The sequence below is a fragment of the Nomascus leucogenys genome, chromosome 15 (genome assembly GCF_006542625.1).
Source record: "Nomascus leucogenys isolate Asia chromosome 15, Asia_NLE_v1, whole genome shotgun sequence".
Classification (NCBI taxonomy): Eukaryota; Metazoa; Chordata; class Mammalia; order Primates; family Hylobatidae; genus Nomascus; species Nomascus leucogenys.
In genome coordinates, this window is record NC_044395.1 from 4089207 (window position 1) to 4110864 (window position 21658).

Consider the following 21658-nt stretch of genomic DNA (forward strand, 5'->3'; position numbering starts at 1 on the left):
ATCAAGCTATTTAACATATGTCTTATCTCATATGATTTTTGGTGGTGAGAACACTTAAAATATACTCTGAGCAATTTTCAAATATACAATATATTGTTAACTGTAATCACCATGTTGTACAACAGATCTCTTGAACTTCCTCCTCCTAACTGAAATTCTGTGTCCTTTGACCAACATCTCCCCAGTCCTCCAACCCTTCAGCCTGTTAGCCACTATTCTACTCAGTGTTTCTATGAATTCAGCTCTTTAGAGTTCACATGTAAGTGAGACCATGTGGTGTTTGTCTTTCTGTGCCTGGCTTACGTCACTTCAGGTTACACTATATATGTTTAAATCTTTCATTGTGTGTGGCTCCTATAAGAATGCAAGCCCCGTGAGGGCCAGGACCTTGCTTTATTTACGGCTCACCCTACAGCTCTGCCTTCAGCAGTGTGAGGAATATCGTAGGTGCTCACTGTTTGTTGAATGAGTGGATAGGCGAATGAATGAGCAAATGAATATTTTTCTGTAAAGCAAGGACCACTCTGTGTGATAATGTGACATGCAGCCCACCATGGGATGATATAAGGCTTCTTTTCACAGAACCAAAAAGCATTTGAACTATAAAGGTCCTTGAAAGTAGGTCACCATCCCAATTGTACAGAGTAGGAAACTGAGTCCCAGAGAGGGAAAACAGATGGAAATGAACACTTGGAAAGTTAATGTCTTTGATTTTTAATACTTCTTCCTAGAGCGTAGTCCGATGTAACAGTTCATCTGGCGAGATTCTGAGTTACCAGTTTTTTATGGGTTTTGCGTTAGAATAATTTTGTAATAATCAAAAGCAAATGAGAACAAGGCCAATAGCATAAAATTTCACTCCTTCACACTCCCAAGTGTTTTTCGAGGCATTACGGAAAAGGAAGCATCTATACTGGTTGGTCTAGCATCCCTTCAGTAGCTTAGATCTGCAGAAATACTGTTGGAACACCGTTTCTTTATTCTTCCCATCCTTTCTGTGTTAGGCCAAACCCTGAGGACTGTCTACCTTGGAATAGAGAGGAAATCCAAACATATGTGCAAAGTTGAGCTGCACTTTCAGCCCCAGGTCTTCAATGGGCCTTCTCCACGGGCACCTGTGAAATGACAGCAGGGTCGTTGCAGGTGGAGGGATCCCACTCAGTGCACCCCTGGGAATGGCTCAGTCGCACTGTGGGTGTAAGCATTAATCACACAACAGCCATTCTACATATTCCTTTTTTATTCTCCAGAGAGTGCCAGGAAAAGTCCTGCCCATATCAAAAGTCTTCTCTTGCAGCTGGGCATTGAGGGTGATTGCCCCTCTCTCTCCTTGTAAGATTATGTTTGACAGCAATGAAAACCAACAGTTTAACTGCAATAATCTCTTGGCAGGACAGATTGATATGAGCCTTGTCCCAAAACAAAGTAATCCTTTCAGGGAAGTGTATTTCAAGTTGAGGTCACGTTCCCAAGATGCTGAGATTCTTATGTAGCTGACACCGGAGCCGAGGCTGAGCCCCAGCCAGGGATATCCAACGATTGCCAGTAACACCACGGAACTGAGTGAAGATTCAGGGGCTGAGTGTGTTCCTGAGTGCTTCAAACCGGGGGACCTGGAAACCAGCAGACTCCTGGGGAAAGGCTGTCAACTCCAGCCTGCTCTTGCTAAATGGCCTTGTTAGTGACTTCAGCCCTAGCGGTGAGGCATGTGGGTCAGAATAACATTCCCTTTCTTTTCTCTTCACCTCTTTTTCTCCACGGTTCCTTTTCATAACTTCTTTATTTGCTGCCTAGAGGAGCTTTCTGGACATTTTGTCTCCAGGGAGCATGACATGTCCCCTGTGCCTCACCTCATATGCCTCTGGTCTTCTACGCCAAGGTGGCTGTAAAGGCTTGCTTTCTAGGCTGGCTTTCCCTGCACAGGCCCACTGAACCGCTCAAACCTCAAAGGTGAAGTGCCCAGCGGGCCTCATGGTCGGCCAGCTGGGGATAACGGAGTCATTTCCGCAGCCCAACTTCTGAAATTCCACAAGAGGGCGCCCAAGGTCTCCCAGGTCCGGCCACACCCGGTTTCCTTGAGGCCGGAAGGTGGCGCTGTTGTTTTAGCCATCAAGAAAGGCAAGACTGGGGACACCACATCCCTGGGTGCGGAGGGCGATGCCTAGAGACGATGCTGTGCCTGTGGCGGCCAAACAGTGCCACCCACTCCGGGAAACAAAGCCAAGCGCCGGACGCTGGGTATGGGAGAGAAGAGCCACCCTGACTCAACGGAGGGCTCTAGGTGAGGAGCCAGCGTCCTCCGGCTCCGGTTCCCACTGCACTGCTGCTTTGCCAGGAGGCCTTGAAGAAAGTCATTCATTCTCCCCCACAGCTTCCTAGGCCTTCCATGTGTTCAACGGAAATTCACAAATTCTCTAGTAGCAGGTGAGCTTCGGATTCAGGAATGAAAAAGACAAAGCCCTGTCCTGGGTGAATTCATTATCCATGGAAAGGGGAGGCAAGCGCATCATCACAAAGTCACCGTGTGGGGAGGGACGTGGAGGCACAGAGGTGCACACAGAAGCCCCCAGAAGGACTTCTCCCAGCCTGGGGAAGCCAGGCGGGCAGGGGTGGGCCAGCGAAGCCTTCCTGGTGATTCTAGGCAGTCTTTAAAGGTGTTAGGAGTCGCCTTGGGAAAGATTAGGAAAGGGCAGTGTAGGCCAAGGGACGGCCGCAGCAGAGGCCGCACGGCAGTGCTGGCATGTGGGTGGGCAGTGGTAAGGAAGGCGGTGGATAAGGGTGCAGGGTGCAGATGGGCTGGGTTGCAGGCTGGACCCCCATGGCCCTCAATAGGTTTTGTGGTCAACATGCTTTGTGGAGTTACAACAAGCAATGGTGGCCCTAACACATATATTCATTTATAGGTCCATAAATCTACATTCATAGAGATAAATGAGTAATCCCCAGGGTGAAGGAGAACTGGAAGAGACGCTGCAGCCAGGTCCACCCGTGGCCAGGTTTTACCTTGACCTGGTGTCATCACTAGGCGCTGGTTTTTTTCTCCTTCCCTGACCAAGAAATACGACAAATTCATTATGATATCAACTTGTCACGATCTGAAATTGAAGAGCAACCATGTATTTGTTTGGCAAGATAAATACACACATTCTTTACATAAGATTAGTAGCCACCAGTTTCTAAAAGCATATATTGTCATTTATTTGTCAAAACAAAGGTACATGCCCACATGTTATAGATGGGAAAGATGAGGCCCAGAGCTCAGGTGCATGGCTGAGGTCCCCCAATTAGTGGATGGTGGTACTGGCACTTCTGTCTGGGGTGCTTCACCTGGCCACACACTCTCCACTCCACGCAGGCCGCACCTCTCTGGGGCCTAGTAGGGTTTATCACCCAGCTTAGTATCACTAGTACCCTCACTTATTCTGTGAAAGACACTGCACCGTGATCTGTAGGGTCTAAAGCTAGGAGTCCATGTCACATACAGAATGGCACTGTTCACAGAAAGAGAGGACAGATGCTGCACGGCTGGTCTCAGTGTTCATTCCGAACCCCCGCACTCCAGCGTGAGTACCAAATGGTCGTGAGCATTGATGGAGCACACAGTGTACCCTGAGTTCTAAAGATGCAGGACTGTGTCTGAGCTGCCATAACAGAATACCATATCAGGTGGCTGACCAAAAAAAACACACATTTCTCACCGTCCAGACACCAAGGTTCAGTGTCAAATGATGGCCCGTTTCCTCATAGACCCTATCTTCTCACTGTAACCTCACATGTCAGAAGGGACAAACAAGCTCCCTTAGGCCCCTTTTATTAGGGCACTCATCCCATTCATGTGGGCTCTACCCTCAAGACCAAATCACCTCCCAAAGGCTCCACCTCCTAATATCATCACCTTGGTGTTTAGGATTTTAATCTGTAAATTTTGGAGGGAGACAAATGTTCAGACCAAGGATAGGATGGGTTCTCAAATGCACTATTTTATATGATAAGCAACCAGAGCACATGGCTAGAGCAGTAAGATGCTTGTTGGCATTTGTGACTATGTTGCAGGAAGGGCCATCCAAGAGTGTCTATGATTTGGTGCACCCTTAGTTCAAATGGCATCTTTCCCAGATGCTTGGTCTCCAAACAGAAAGCAGCCTGCAGTTTCATGTTTTAAAGTTTCTGCTACAGAGATCCTTTGCCAGTGTATTGAAGTTTGTGGAGAGAATGTTTTTAATCAACAAAATGTACTGAAGTAGTCTGCAAAGTTCCAGGAAGGAATAAAGCCCACCAGTGAGGCAGAGAGAAGTGGAAGTCTAGCAAAGACAAATGAAAGATCCCATGCTCAACTTCACTGGAAAGAAGCTAAATCCAGCAAGAAGACTCTGAAAATACACAGTTCCTGAGGAGAGAACAAATGACAAGCTAATGATCCACAGCATAACCTACAAATTAGCCTCAGACTTCCTGAGAGAAGCTAAAGAGACCATGTCTCCAAAGCTTACAATTGCTGGACGACAGTATTAAATCCCAAAGAGGGGAAATAACTTGCTCGAATAGCAATAGCTAACATCAGAGAGGGCTCACAACATGTCAAGGCCTGGTTTCCATGCTCTATGTGGATTAACTCATTTAATTCTCCCAAAGACTGCATGAAGTATGAGGGTCCCCACCCCCATGTACAGATGGAGGAGTTGAGGCTTGGAGAGAGAAGCAATTCGCCCCACTTATCCAGTTAGTAAAGGGCAGAGCTGGGATTCAAACCCAGGCAGCCTAGCTACCAGTGGATCCTTGCAACCACTTTATTTATTGCCAGCTCCAAGTACAGCAGCAAATCAATACTGGAGCCAAGATTAAAACCCTGATAATAACCCAGCTCCTAGTTTCTGTTCTTTCCACCGTTTCACTCTTTCCCCAAATAGGCCCAGAAGACTCTCCCCTCAGAGCAGTGGCCCTTGCTGGTGATGCTCCTCTCTTAGATTGGCACAGAGCCTGCCTCTTCTATTGCTTTTCTGACCACCCCGAACAAAATAGCAACACCCTCCCACTCTCTGTAACCCTGGCATGTCTACCCCCTGCTCTGCTTCATTCATTGATAACCATATCACCACCTACTATACTATTACTATATTTACTCTCTTTTTTTGGTTTAGTGTCTTCTACTAAAATGCACGCTTCACAAAGAGAAGCATCTTTGCCTTCTTCCACGCTAATATCTCCAGTGCCTGGCACATGTAAACATTTGGTAAACATTTGATGAATAACTGAATGAATAAACAAATGGGCAAATCATAAATAAATAAATTGCATGCGCAAAGCAAAGAACTCAGGTACTCTGTGCCATGCGTCGAAAGTCCTACCTGATAGCTTGTTACTGAGATGCTACCCAAACATCCAAATCCAGTTCAAATTCTACCTCCTTCAGAAAACTTCCCAAATCTTTCCACTAACTGAGTTACTGGCTGAGAGTTGAGTCACTCCAGGAATTTCTATTAAGCTGTAGGAACTTCTGAAAAGGAGGACGTAATATATCAATTACCAGCAATTAACGCTTTTGAATATATTAAACAATACATGTACAACATTTTATAGATAACAGATCTGAACTAAAATACAGCTGGCATGGAGTGGCACAAAGAATGTGCCAGTCATAGTGCTAGCTACTGTGCATGCTGTACTAATTACCAAATATTCCCAGCTTTGTGCCTTCCTGGCACCTGTGAGAATTGTACTTCCCAGACTCATCCTGGTTGAGTGATACCATGTGACCAGTTCTAGCCAATCAGACATGAGCAAACCTACTACCCACTTAAAAGTGCTAATGAGACATCCTTCAGAACTCTCTTTTCCTTTTGGCTCAACCAACCAGTAACCTTCAAAAAAGTGGTTCCGGGGCTGCTCACTCAGCCCGAGTCCCTGAAGACCCCATGTCTCCAGTCTTATCCCAGCTGAACTGCACAGCAATCTTTTGAGGTAATCTGTGCTATCATTGTTCTACAGATAAAGGAAAGGGCTCTGAGATAAAAAATGATTTGCCCAAGTCACACAGGTAGTAAGCAACAGCCAGGAGTGGAGGACAGGTCTGATGCTAGAACCTGTAACTTTTACTTGTACTCTCTTTACTTGTACTTTTACTTGTACTTGTACTCTCTCTCCCACTCTTACAGAATAAAATTAAGGAATACAACAATAGGAATATCAGCTGTTTCCTGGAAAACAGAAGCTTTGTTTGGGCACCACAGCTTTGGGCTGTTGGGGGTTAAAAAGAGTCAATAGGACACTAGGATCATGGGAAATAATTATAAAAGCTGGTGGTGTAAGGGAGGAAGTGCCACTGACAACATTCTCCCAGTTTGTATTTCTGCTTGTTGGAGAGTTATAATCCTTGGTCTTTGGTAGACAAAAACTACGTGATTATCTCAATAGATGCAGGAAAGGGCTTCAACACAATTCAACATCCCTTCATGCTAAAATCTCTCAATAAACTAGGTATTGATGGAATGTATCTCAAAATAATAAGAGCTGTTTATGACAAACCCACAGCCAATATCATATTGAATGGGCAAAAACTGGAAGCATTCCCTTTGAAAACTGGCACAAGACAGGGATGCCCTCTCTCACCACTCCTATTCAACATAGTGTTGGAAGTTCTGGCCAGGGCAGTCAGGCAAGAGAAAGAAATAAAGCGTATTCAATTAGGCAAAGAGGAAGTCAAATTGTCCCTGTTTGCAGATGACATGATTTTATATTTAGAAAACCCCATCGTCTCAGCCCCAAATCCCCTTAAGCTGATAAGCAACTTCAGCAAAGTCTCAGGATACAAAATCAATGTGCAAAAATAACAAGCATTCTTACACACCAATAACAGACAAACAGAGAGCCAAATCATGAGTGAACTCCCATTCACAATTGCTACAAAGAGAATAAAATGCCTAGGAATCCAACTTACAAGGGATATGAAGGACCTCTTCAAGGAGAACTACAAATCACTGCTCAACGAAATAAAAGAGGACACAAACAAATGGAAGAACATTCCATGCTCATGGATAGGAAGAATTAATATTGTGAAAATGGCCATACTGCCCAAGGTAATTTATAGATTACCCCATCAAGTTAACAATGAGTTAATTCACAGAATTGGAGAAAACTACTTTAAAGTTCATTTGGAACCAAAAAAGAGCCCACATTGCCAAGACAATCCTAAGCAAAAAGAACAAAGCTGGAGGCATTGTGCTACCTGACTTCAAACTATACTACAAGGCTACAGTAACCAAAACAGCATGGTACTGGTACCAAAACAGAGATATAGACTAATGGAACAGAACAGAGGCCTCAGAAATAACACCACACATCTACAACCATCTGATCTTTGATAACCCTAACAAAAACAAGAAATGGGGAAAGGATTCCCTATTTAATAAATGGTGCTGGGAAAACTGGCTAGCCATATGTAAAAAGCTGAAACTGGATCCTTTCCTTACACCTTATACAAAAATTAATTCAAGATGGATTAAAGACTTAAATGTTAGACCTAAAACCATAAAAACCCTAGAAGAAAACCTAGGCAATACCATTCAGGACATAGGCATGGACAAGGACTTCATGACTAAAACACCAAAAGCAACGGCAACAAAAGCCAAAATAGACAAATGGGTTATAACTAAAGAGCTTCTGCACAGCAAAAGAAACTACCATCAGAGTGAACAGGCAACCCACAGAATGAGAGAAAATTGTTGCAATCTACCCATCTGACAAAGGGCTAATATCCAGAATCTACAAAGAACTTAAACAAATTTACAAGAAAAAAATCAAACAACCCCATCAAAAAGTGGGCAAAGGACATGAACAGATACTTCTCAAAAGAAGACATTTATGCAGCCAACAGACACATGAAAAAAAATGCTCATCATCACTGGTCATCAGAGAAATGCAAATCAAAACCACAATGAGATAACATCTCACACCAATTAGAATGGCCATCATTAAAAAGTCAGGAAACAACAGGTGCTGGAGAGGATGTGGAGAAATAGGAACATTTTTACACTATTGGTGGGAGTGTAAACTAGTTCAACCATTGTGGAAGACAGTGTGGTGATGCCTCAAGGATCTAGAACTAGAAATACCATTTGACCCAGCCATCCCATTACTGGGTATATACCCAAAGGATTATAAATCATGCTAGTATAAAGACATATGCACACGTATGTTTATTGCGGCACTATTCACAATAGCAAAGACTTGGAACCCACCCAAATGTCCATTAATGATAGACTGGATTAAGAAAATGTGGCACATATACACCATGGAATACTATGCAGCCATGAAAAAGGATGAGTTTATGTCCTTTGTAGGGACATGGATGAAGCTGGAAACCATCATTCTCAGCAAACTATCACAAGGACAGAAAACCAAACACTGCATGTTCTCACTCATAGGTGGGAACTGAACAATGAGAACACTTGGACACAGGAAGGGGAACATCACACACTGGGGCCTGTCAGGGACTGGGGGAGGGATAGCATTAGGAGAAACACCTAATGTAAATGACAAGTTAATGGGTGCAGCAAACCAATATGGCACATGTATACATATGTAACAAACCTGCACATTGTACACATGTACCCTAGAACTTAAAGTATAATTTTTTAAAAAATGTATACAAAAAAAAGAACCGTGGTCTTTGGTTTGACTCCTTCTCACTGCGCACACATCAATCAGGAAGTCAACACATATAGAGTGAGCTCTTCCTTTGGGTGGGCACTGTGCTGAGGGCATCTTGAGGGACCCAGCACTCACAGCCCCACTTTCAAGGACCTGCAGGCTGTTCAGCTGACCCCCACTTCTGTTTTAAGCTTTTAAACTTCTGTGTGGTTCCATTCCTTGTCCACCCAAAGTTCTACTTGTTCATGTGGTTGTTAGGTATAGAGATGGGAAAACGCATCTGAATATACAATACAGAGATGTGTTACATATGTGAACTTGGATGATTGGGACTAGGATGCCCTCTGTCTCTAGTGTCATGTTCCATTTTTAAAGGAGGGAAGGTATAAATGTATTTCTACCAACATGGAGATTCATTAGGAGAAAGGGGCAGAGAATCAGATTCTGAAAAGGAGCCACTATAAATACTGTAACCAAACAGAATCCGCCAGGCTAGAGGGAATTGCACCTCCTCACTGCAAAAGATGAGCTAATGCGGGTGAAGCTATTGGAGTGCTTCTGAAGAAATCAAAATGTTGTTATTATGATTATACTGTTAGATATTTCTTTCTTGAGATTCTAAATGAATTTGTTTAATGCCTTATTGGTCCATTCCTGCATCTCTGCTTCCAGAAGCCAAGAACAAGTTCTCTGGATCACAGACTCCTCTGCTGCTTCCTCAGAAACAGAGAAGGTACTTGGTGCTGAAGAAAGAGACAGAGACTGGGAAGGAGAAGGAAGTCGGCAGAAAGAAGAAAGAGGCACAAGAAAGAGAGAAGGGTAGCTAAAAGAAAGAGGTAAGAACAGATCTCAGTTCTTCATTTCTGCTTAAGGACTCAATGAAGCATTGCATTGGTTTAGGAGAGCAAATGAGGTGTGACGTGTTATAGAAAGTGGATCTTAAAGCTCTCACTATAAATAACCCATAAAAGTAAAACTTTTGCTAGGCAAGAAAAAAAGTATCTAAAGAGAAAAGAGACATTGACTACATAGAACAGATCATTATTGTAGAAATGGGAAGGGCCAAACCATTCTCATACTTAGCATAAATTTCCCCCTCTCTAAGGCGATTGACCATGAGTTTGTTTGGGAACTGTTTGGTTTTAGCGGTGAAAGTTTTGGATCCCCAGCAACTCCCTCAGGCCCAAGCAAACCAGGATGGTAGGTCACCCTACCCCTGCCTGAAATGTCCTCTTCCCATGCCGCCCTTCTCCCTTCACCTCTCAGTGAAGGTGTCCAGCTGCGAGTTTAAACACAATCTCCTCCACAGAGCATCCCATGATCCTCAAGCAGAATTTGTTCTTGTCTCCGTGTTCCACGGGGCCTTTTACATAACTCAACAATAGCTCTTACTGATTGTACACTGTTTCCCACTAAAATGTCTTTCTCTCTGATACAGTATAAACTCTTTAAAAGTAATAATCTCATATTTGAATCTCTGGTACCCAAATAAACATTTGCTGATTATATGAATGAATAAACAAAGGAGCAAAGGAAGTTTGAGAAAACCATAAATTATTCACCACTAAATATTAAACGTTACTTGAGATATTCCCACCTGCACTGAACTACCTGGACATGATAGCGAATTCTGAAGGTCTGGATCACAAGCAGACAAACAGGACTGCTTGGAAGGCAGAAGCCTCCCACACAAAATTTTTCACCTGCTGCTAATATGCTACCCATAGTTTCCACCATTAAAAATCTATTATTTTGGGTTAAGCCAAATTTCTCCCTTGCATAGGACCTGCCCAGGCTATTGTTTAAAATCCTATTTTGCTATTCACCCAGGTGACTGGCCTAGCATTCATAGCAACCACCCCAGCATTGAGGTCTTACTCAAATAGCCTAAGGTACCTGGCAACATAGAAATGGCTACATTTCTAGATGATAAATACCTCAATTATAAGGATTAAAATGTTCTCTGGGATATTCTATTTTTAAGTGGTTTGGTCCCAAAAGACCCCAAGCAAAGGCTTTGCTATAATTTTTTTGCTTACAGTTGGGCTAGGAGGAGGACTGGGTCCCATCTGCTCATGAAGACTAAGTTGGTAAGAATTTGTTGCTGTGCTGGATATAACTCAAATTACCTGCAACTGTATCTACCATGGGTTCTGGGAGCTAAGTGGCTTCCCTAAGCTTGGACTTAAAGTGTTCTGGGAAAAGTGTGTTTCTTTCCAGAAGTGGGTGGAAGGTGGAGGGGTAGGAACCATGTTGGGCACATTTATGAAGAGAGTATGACAGACCTCTGGAAGTGTTGGCAATGAAAAGGTCTGGAAAGCAATGTAGTCTGAGAGGGAACATTACGTGATCAGAGGGAAAGAGGTTTCTTTGTGGGCAAAAGGAGGTAAGACATAAGAAGTCAGGGAGAATGGTCTTCAGAATAAATATCCAGAACCTCACTTGAAAACACCAGGAAGATATCACGGTGGCCCCGAGCAGAGAGGAGAGGCAACACAAGATTACATTTGCAGACTTAGTCATGAAATTGTATAATTTGAGGCCTAATTTTTTTGAATGTCCCCGCCTTTTTGGTCTCTTTAGTTTATAATCTAAAACCATCTTGTGAAATAGTTTGAACCTGGACATAAGTTGAACATGAAACACAGCTGAGTGTGAAAGAGAGTAAGTGTGCCACAAATCTGAATGAGAAATAGCTTAAGACCATTCAATAATTCCCTAACTGGAACACTAAGTGAAGAGCGTGGAGCAAACTTTCACAGCTCCACTCACCTGGCAGCCAGGGGTACAGAGGGGCTAGGGAGGGTACGGGGCAGAGCTCTGCCTGCTGTGGCGAGAACTCACCGCTGGGACTGTGCAGGCCCAGCACTGGACCAAGCGGGCAGATTCCTGCTCTGTGTGTGCTTACAGTCTGTCTGACCTGAAATAGGAGCCACTGGAGACTAGTTTCTCTCGATTGTAAACCTTACACATGACAACTGGCCAATGACATGAGGCTGACGGGTATAATATTAGATTATATGTGAAATTTTACAGTAAATAGAGGATGAGCTCTGGAGCCATGCAGACCTGGACTTGAATCTCAGTTCTGCCATTCACCCCTCTGTGATGCAGGGAGTGGATGTCAACCACTGAACCTTATAGAGCCTCAATTACCTATGATTAAAATGAAGATGACTATCCCTCTAACATCAGGCTTTGATAGGCACATAAAGGAATGATGAGACTGAAGTGTCCAGTGCAGAACTCAGCTCATGGTAGGTAATCACATTAATTCTTTTTCCCTTCTTAGGAAAGAGGTGAGATTCACAAAGACACCGAGGCATTTACTGATTTCTACACCCGCTCAGGCCACTGTCCACTCATCTGGATGACCTCGATAGCCTCGCCTGGCCACACTGACTCTGACTGGAATCAGAGACTAGCCGTTGACTGTTGGCTGTAGTCAATTAGCTACTCAGTGACCAGAGTGCATGCACTAACATCATAAATCTCATTTCAAATCTCTGTTTGGAATCCTTCAATGGCTTCACATTCCCAGCTCTTTAGCAGCTCTTCAGGAGACCTTCCTGGGCTGGCCCTTGCATTCTGCTCCCCTTCGTGCTCACAGACTTCAAACGCACCCTTCCTGCCCTCCAGCACACTGAGGATGCACTCAGATCTATTCCTACAGTTCCCCAACGGGCTCTGCCTTTGCACAGTTTGCCCCTGTGCCTGAACAGCTTCCCATATCTCTCTTCCATAAGCCATTTGTTTATTTGGATAGCTCCACTCCATCTTTGGGATTCAGTTTCCATGTCACTTCCCGTTTTCTCCAGCCAATAGCCCTGCTGTTTGCTCTTTCTGGCACTGTATGCATGCACCCATCATAACACATAGTACATGACTGCTTGATCTTCTGCAAAGTCTACTGTGAGCCTCTGCAAGCAGAGCTTGTGTCTGGTTTACTGCTCTCCTCCCAGCACAGAGAGTGGCACAGAGGAGGGACCCAATAAATACAATTTGTAAACTTCTAGTTTAAAGTAATGATGATAGACTCAAAGAAAAATTGTGAAAATCTTTTCTAGCTTTCTCTTACATTCAAATCTTACAAAACCTTAGTAAAATTATTAAAACCAGGAAATTATCATTTATACAATACTCTTAGCTAATCTACAGACCTTATTTGAATTTCATCAATTTTCCCACCAATGGCCTTTTCCTTATCCACATTGCATTTAGTCAGTATGTCTTCTTAATCTCCTCCAATCTATGAGCTAGGTCCTCAGTCTTTCTTGTCTTTAATGACATTGATATACTTTTATAGAATGTTCCACCATCTGGGTGTGTGTCTAGTGTTTTCTCAAGGTTCGATGGAGGTTGTGCCTTTTTAGCAATATGCACAGTGGTGTTATGTCCTCTCAGTGCATAGTATCCAGAGGCACATGATGCCACTGTGCCTTAGACTGGTCATTTGCTTATGGGGAAGGCTGTCAGGTTTCCCCTCTGTAAAGTTAACTGTTTTTCTCTTTGCAATTAATAAGCATCATGTGAGGAGATACTTTAAGAGTGATAAATATATTTTAATACATCAAAGGACAGAATCTGAAAGAAAGATGTAAGTATGAGTTCTGTGCCTGCATTTAAAAAGCATACAGAAAGGATAAAATAGAGAAAATGAGACACCAAATGAGACAGCAGAATGGATTTAGGCCACCAGCATCACTGCACTTTCAGGAAACATTCAGAGAACTACAGTTTCTGGGTCCTGGGGTTGAGAGTCCTCTTCCTTTTGCTCAGGAGACCACCCTGGGATAGCATGTTCAGATCTGGGCACCATCCTTTAAGTTGAGTACAGTCACATTACATCAAAAGTGCATTTACGTTACCCAAATTCTACCATGCAACCTCAGCAAAAGAGAAAGACAACCATCTAAATTGTGTTTACAAGAGAGTAATCCTAGTTCTATGTTTGTGCATCCAACCCTTCTTTATCCTACTAATCTCACATTTTATATTTACATTTTAAGAACAACCAAACAGGTTTCCAAGAGTGAGGTGACTTAACACAATTTCCACTTATGCTCATGGTTCTCCATGGTGAACAATTCCTGTGAAAAGTGTGACTCCAATATGTAACAAACTAGAGCCTGTCCAGAGAGGTGAGCAAACAGATTTTGGTCTGCTGGGGAGGATTAAAGGAATGGCAGGTGCTCACATTTAGAAAGGCAACACTCACGAAAGTGCAGAGTAGTCATCTTACTCAGCTCGGGCTGACTAACAAAATGCCATAGACAGACTGGCTTTAACAACAGACATTTATTTTCTCACAATTCTGAAGGTTGGGAAGTCCAAGATCCAGGTGCCAGCCAATTTAGTTCTGTTGAGGACCCTCCTCCTAACTTGCAGATGTCCTCCTTTCTCACTATGTCCTCACATGGTGGAGAGAGAAGGGCACATGAGAGAGAAAGGGATTTAAGAATAAGGATGCAAATTCTGCCAGATCAGGTCGCTACCCTCATGGTCTAATTTAACCTTAATTACCTGCATAAAGGCCCTATCTCCAAACATGGCCACATTGGAAGTTAGGAGTTCAACACATGAATTTGTGGGGGACACAAACATTGAATCCATAGCTGTAGTTATCTTCAAATGTTTCTTAGTCCATTACTTGTATAACAGGGTGTTCAAGTGGGACTTCTCTTTATTGTCTCATTGTCTGCTAAAGCCCTAACACTAAGCACAATAGGTGCCAACTACCTTCAAATTTAGAGAAAGGGGCAAGACCAATAATTTGTTCTGCTTGCGTTGGTCTATCACTCATCTCCAGATGATATAAGAAAAGACTAAGTATCCATTAAGGAGGAGCAACAAATGGTAAGCTTTCTTCAGAAAGAAACTTGTAGCCTGGGCAACAAAGCGAGACCCCATCTCTCAAAAAAAAAAAAAAATCAGCCAGGTGTGGTGGTATATGCCTTTGGTCCCAGCTACTCAGGACTTGAGATGGGAAGGCTGAGATGGGAAGACAGCTTGAGTCTAGAAGATTGAGGCTGCAGTGAGCCATGATTGCACCATTGCACTCCAGCCTGGGCAACAGAGCAAAATTCTTCCTTAAAAAAAAAAAAAGTAAAGAAAGTTGTATGCTGAAATGCCCTCGTAATCCTCCACTACTCAGGCCAACTGAGATGAGTTTCAAAGAACCTCTAACAGGCTTGCCATATATTCCTTGGAATTGGGGCAGATTCTGGAACTGGTATCTGAGTCACACTTACTTGGAAGAAAATCTGAAGGAGAGAGTTTCTGGTTGTGGGCAGGGAGTAGAAGCTGTGCTGGCAGACTGAAGGGAACTATGCAAATGACAGGGCAAAAACACATGTTTCCCAAGGTCCACATGTGAATCCTGAGGAAGAGACCAGCATGAGGCAGTTTGAAAACTCTATCCAAGAGGACCACTGGAATTAGGGAGTGCAGGGTGGACAACCCCAGCAGGAGACTGCAGTGAACCACCAGCCATGGGCTGGGAGAATGTCATCAACTTCTAGCCAAAGGAGGCATCCCCGCACCAGAAAACTGCAGTTCAAAGTCCCCAGAGGAGGAGCTTAGAAGAACCCAGAGATGTACCCATGAAAGAAAGGAGGAGCACTTGAGTGCTCAGCTCAGAGAGCCCTTATGCCAGATCACACCTGGGCCTACCAAGTAAGGAAGACCTTTCCCATCCGCTGCCCTTCTCCTTCTATCCCTGGCCAGCCCTGAAGGAGCCAACAGCAACATGAAGAGTGGGAGGTAGACCAGCCAGGAGAACAAAGAAAAGAAGCAAGTCTCTACAAGTTTCCCAGCCCCAGCCAGGGAAAAGGTAGTGATTGAGAGCTTGGAGTTTAATAAAATATTGAACTGGGCTTTTAATATCTGCAAAAGACCAGAATATTCCATGGGATCTGCAGGAAGGAAGAAGGAATTGAAAAAGAGTTATAACACAAAGTGGAGGAAAAATAAAGTTTCCTTCTATTAACACTGTACCAAATCCAGTCATTCAGAAACAGAACAAAAAGTTCCCTACTCCGCCAACTTTCTGGGTGTGCTTACCTGTAAAGCCACACAGAGCTCTGCAGTTAGAAGGGTTCCACCCTTGGCTTAATGCTCTGTTACCATCTTGAAATTCTTAGTAATTTTTAACATGGGCCCCACATTCTCATTTTGCACTGGGCCCTGCAAATTACGTAGCCAGTCCTAGTAGCATGTATCACAGGGACTTAGCCTTGGTCTATGTGACCCCAATTGGTAGAATGGAACCAATCAGTGGGAGGTTAAAAAAAAAAACAAAACAGATTTTAGTTCAATACAGTAGTCCCCACTTATCCACAGGGAATATGTTCCAAGACCCCCAATGGATGCCTGAAACCTAGGATAGTAGCAACCCCAACTATGTTTTTTTCCTATACATACATACCTATGATAAAGTTTGGGGTGCAGCAGCAAAACTGTATGAATTTTTTTCTTCTTCACAATTTCACAGGTAAAAAATTCATTCTCACTGTAGATCTCAGCAACTTTAATTTTGCAATTTTTATTCTTTCATTATTAAGTCAAGAGCTCTCAACTTTTCACTTAACGGAAGCACTTCCCAGCTTCTCTTAGGCATGTTCAAATGGCCAGCATCACTATTTTTGTTCTTTGGAGCCACTGTTCAGTAAACTAAGGGTCACTTGAACACAAGCACTGCAAAACAAATGACAGTCAATCTAATAACCAAGACGGCTCCTATGTGACTCATGGGTGAGTAGCGCAGACAGCATGGACATGCCAGACAACAGGATGATTCACGTCCTGGGTGAGATGGAGTAGGACTGCATGAGATTTTTCTCATGCCATTCAGAAGGGCATGCAATTTAAAACTTATTTGTATTTCTGAGATTTGCCATTTACTATTTCTGGACTGTGGTTAACCGCAGGTAACTAAAACTGTAGAAAGTGAAACTGCAGATAAGGGAGACTACTGTATCAGGACAAGTTTGTTAATACTCATAGCTACCCAGATTGGGATAGGCAGTGTAAAGGAGTCAGAGCTTCTGTTCATCAGAATCCATACGGCAGAGGTGGGTCAGCCTCTTGGCACTCTAGGGCCTCCAAAATCCTTTTCAGCCCTGGGATTATTTGATTCTTTGATTAATGAATGTCTTTCAAGATGCCTACCTTACAAACTTAACCAGGAAATGAATTCACTAGTACTGTGACCAGGTAAGAGTATTTCCAAGGGCAGCCTATGAGCCCTCGATGGATGGAGTTTCACTAATTCCTTCTGTTTCTAAGTTGTGAGCTATTTTCCTTTAATGAGAACATTATTGCCATTACTCACTGTACTTTTTTTGATCATTGTTAGTTGGATCTTATTATGGCTGGCACATCATGACTCCTTTATTCTAAGAGAAAGTCTTTTAAAACATCCCAGAAAGTATCTAGGGCTTAAAGCCACTTTCATTAATCATTATTTTGACAAAGAAGCATAAACAAACCGACAAATACTGTTTAAATTTAACATTAAAATTCGATGTGTATGTCTCAGTTATTGTTGTTGTCATTATTATTTTTAGTCAAGGAGATGTTTCCAAGAGAAGAAAAGAAAGTCAGTTGCTTTCTGAGATCAGGTGGGAAGTTTGTCCTGTCAACTCCACCTTTAGAGTGCTAGTCTCTGGAGCCACAAGGACTGAAACTCTGCTTCAGAGACCCACCACTGATGACAACCATCAAAAAGAACTGGCTATGCTTGATCATGCTCAGTAAACACGTTTCACTGCTGACTTACTTCTCCTGTATGTTGGAAAACGTTGAGCTTCTTTCATACCATATTTTGGCCTTGACCTTTGTAGCATTTAGCCTCCCTACAATGGGGTCTGTGTATTTCCACACCCTCAGAGGAGGCCCCTAATTATAGCCATCCATTAAACTGTCAGAAAGAAATCCCCAACTCAATCATGTCTTTATCAAACTCTGGCTGTCAGCGGGGTCAAGTTAGGCATCAAGTCTGACCTGCCCAGAGCCCCTGTCATGTGCTCATCTCACACTCACTGGGGTCTTTGTGACCAGGCAGGCTAGACAGCCACCTGGCCACCCCCAGCCCAGTCCCCTCTCCCACTGCATTGCCCAGACAGGGTGGAGCCAAGGGAGGCTCTCGAGCTCAGATAATGGGGCTGACGTAATGTAAGGCCTTCTCCTTGACCTTATCTTGGGGAATTTTGCGCAAAGAAGTTGTATGGGGTTGGCAAAGTCCTAAATTGGAAATGGGGACTCTACTAAACAGGGAGGAATCTAGTTTCAGGGGAAAAAAAATTATTCAGTTTGGACCTGCTTTTGGAGATTATATAATAGAATCAGAGGATTTTATCACTACGAAGGAAATTGTACCTGTCTAACCCTTTATTTTACATTTCAGTGCAAATGTGGCCGAGAGACTTGGGTTTTACATTTATTGCCGAGTCTGGTTTTCTTGAGTTTCAGGTGAGTAATATTTTAAAGGGAGCTCCGTAAGAATGAGGTTAATCCAAGGTTGTCATATGTGGCTTTATATTATTCTCTAGTTGGTTCACACAAATTTGTTTTGTCTCCCATACAAGATCATAAAATTCCTCAAGGATAAAGGTTATTTCTCCTCTGTAGCCCATAGTGTTAAGAAAGAACTTTAAAGTATTTGTTGAGAGTTAGCAATGCTCTTTACTCATTTTTTCTATATTTGAGTGTGTGTGTGTGTGTGTGTGTGTGTGTGCACGCTCCTGTGTGTCTCCCCGGATAACTTATAAACACTACCTGCAAATTAAAATAGAACCACCATGTTTCATTGCTAGTCCTACTACCACATTTAAAAGATGAGGACATTGAGATCCAGGGAAGTTAAGTTACTTGCACAAGAATGTTCAACTAGAATATGATTTAAACTCGGATCCACTTACTGCCCATTCAGTATTCTGCCCACAGTACCAAGTCCCCTTCTTGTTATAACACATTAGTAGATAAATGTTGACGGGTACAAAAAAAGAAGACATCAGAAATAGGTGGGGTGAATCAGCCCTTAACTATTAACATTACTATTGTTATTAGCAATACCTTAAATATTACCCTGCCCATACAGCTGTTAGACTATTAAGATAAACACTCTAAACAGTTTCATGTATACCCCCATGTAAACAATAACTGAAAGCAAGTTTGTGCCATATATATATGTGCATTTATATATAAATATATATGCATTTTCAGATACACACACACACACATATATTACACAAGAGGAATTTTGCCATATATATTGCTCTGTACTTTACTTTTTTCAATTGATGATATTCCTTAGAGATCTTTCTATATCAGCACATGCAGATCTAATTCATACTTTTCAAAGGGCATTTATGGTTGGATATACCACAACTTATTTAACCACTCCCCTACTCATGGGCACTTAGGTTGTTTCCAGATTTATGCTAAGAAATGGGTACCTTTAACAACCTCTCCTGGAGGGGTTTTAAGTCACTAACTTGACATGAGATCAGTATTTTGAGATCACCAATAGTCGTATGCCTTTATTTTTACAGATGATAAAATTGAAGCCCAGAGAAGCTTGGGAGCCTCAACTGTTAATGGAAAAACCATAACTAGAACTCAGTTTTCTTGAGACACTTTTTACTATTCATTCCCCTGCCCTTGGGCCACTCCAGGGCACTGAGCACACTTGCTTTGGCTATTTGGAGAAGAGGCCAATAGACACAACTGGCTTCATCTTCAGGGACACCCAATATCTGGCAGCCCTCAGCCCCAGCAGAGTCTTTATTGAAAGAATGGATTCATAGACCAGGCGCGGTCACTCACTCCTATAATCCCAACACTTTGGGAGGCTGAGGCAGGCGGATCTCAGTCAGGAGATCGAGACCATCCTGGCTAACAAGGTGAAACCCCATCTCTACTAAAAATACAAAAAAAAAAAAAAATAGCTGGGTGTGGTGGCGGGCGCCTGTAGTCCCAGCACTATGGGAGGCTGAGGTGGGCAGATCACAACAAGGTCAGGAGTTCGAGACCAGCCGGACCAACATGGTGAAACCCCATCTCTACTAAAAAAATACAAAAATTAGCTGGGCGTGGTGGCGCACACCTGTAATCCCAGCCACTCAGAAGGCTGAGGCAGGAGAATTGCTTGAACCTAGGAGGGAAAGGTTGCAGCGAGCCGAGATTGTGCCACTGCACTCTGGCCTGAGTGACAGAGCGAGACTCTGTCTCAAAAAAAAAAAAAAAAAAAAAGAAAAGAAAAGAAAGAACTGATTTATGAAAAGATTCTTATCATGATTTTCATTTTACTAGTCCAAAGATCACTGAGTTAAACTCCCTATTTTAGTAGATGAACCAAAGCGCCTTGAATAAAGACGTAATTCAATAAAAACTTAATCCTCTCATAAAATTGAATATTCTCTGGTTCCCCAATGAACCCCAAAACTTATTAGATTTCTTCTGCAGATGATGTGAGATGGGTAGTTTTACTTAACTAACCCCATTATGCCTTTAAAAATACATTATTATTTAAATGTTTACATTTCTTTTATCCTGCAAATGTACAAAACAGCAAGCCTAGTGTTTCTGGGAAAGCAAGAGCTGGTAGAGGGAGTGATCACATGGGGAATTTTCAGTTGCTCATTCAGGAATTAGGAACAAAAAGCAGATTGGGGTAGTCCACATGTGGCTCACGGATCATCCTGCACATAGCTGCATAAGAAATTTCTCACAGAGCAAGGAGGAGGGAGCAGCCAGGACAAGAGCTTTCTAGGGGTGAGGATCTGAAAGCTGTGCTGACTTCTTAGGTTAGGGTTAGGTGCCTTTTGCTTGTTTGTTTTTAAAAAACAGATAGAATTTATTTGCTAAACAGCAAAAAACAAAGTTTTCAGTTTGGTTTCAACCATAAAAATAATAACAATGTGTTTGTTAATTTATTTGTCAACCTGACTGAGCTAAGGGATGCCCAGATAGCTGGTGAAACATTATTTCTAAATGTGTTTGTGAGGGTGTCTCTGGAAGAGATTAGCATTTGAGTCAATAGGCTGAATAAAGAAAATCTGCCTTTACCAGTGTTGGGTAGGTATCATCCAATCCACTGAGGACAACAAAATGGTAGAGGAAGGGTGAATTTTCCCTCTCTTTGGGGGCTGGTACATCCATCTTCTCTGCCCTTGAATATCAGACTCCAAGTTCTTGAGCCTTTGAACTCCAGGAATTATATCAGCACCTCCTCTTTTCATCCCCCACCAGGGTTCTCTGACCTTTGAACTCAGATTGAATCATACCACCAGCTTCTCTGGTTCTCCAATCTACAGACAAGCCTATCATGGGACTCACCAGCCTTCAGAATTGTGTGAGCCAATTCCCATGGTAAATCCCCTCTTGTATATATCTATATCTAACATATCTGTTCTGTTTCCCTGAAAAATAAAAAATCAACTAGCGATCATGCATTGAGCACTTGCCCTGCAAGCAGTATTTCCAGTGCTTTACATGATCACTGTTACACACCTTAGGACAAGCTAAGAGACAAATGAGAAATGCTTGGGAACTTCTGCATATCAATTTCCTAACAACCTCTTAACCATTACTATGTTCCACAGGCTGGATCCCACCACAGTCTTGGTTTGGGGGAGATCTACAGCTAACATCAACCCTGCACTGTCTTCCAGCCCCAGGACAGACACTGGGAACTGTTAGTTCTACCTTACTTCAACTCTGCAGTAGCCAAGGTCCCACTCTCTGTTTATGCACACACACCCTTAGCCCTTAACGTGAGAATTATATGCGGTAGTTTGAAAAGAGATGAGCAAAGTTTAAGGGCACAAAGGGCCGTCCATCATTCCTTCTAGACAAGATCATCTAAAATAGCCCCTTAGGCCAAGAGACACATGTCATGTGTTCAGGAAAGGGTGGTGGTCCCCTCACTCAACTCTTGTGTGGCTCACAAAGCCCCACTGAAGGGTGGTGCTTGTGGCCCGAAGCCAGCCAACTTCTAATGCTATCACTA

The 21658-nt window shown here is 42.9% G+C and overlaps 1 protein-coding gene across 4 annotated transcripts in view; it reads left to right on the forward strand.

The window, feature by feature from the left end:
• SNX19 (sorting nexin 19) overlaps positions 1-19537 on the forward strand; it is a 72387-nt gene extending 52850 nt beyond the window's left edge. For all 4 annotated transcript variants that reach the window (XR_004033575.1, XR_004033576.1, XR_004033577.1 and 1 more), the window contains 3 exons: positions 9319-9482; positions 18053-18117; positions 19200-19537. The gene's annotated coding sequence lies outside the window, so the exon portion shown is untranslated. The remainder of the gene's footprint in view (positions 1-9318; positions 9483-18052; positions 18118-19199) is intronic.
• The last annotated feature ends 2121 nt before the right edge of the window (positions 19538-21658 follow it).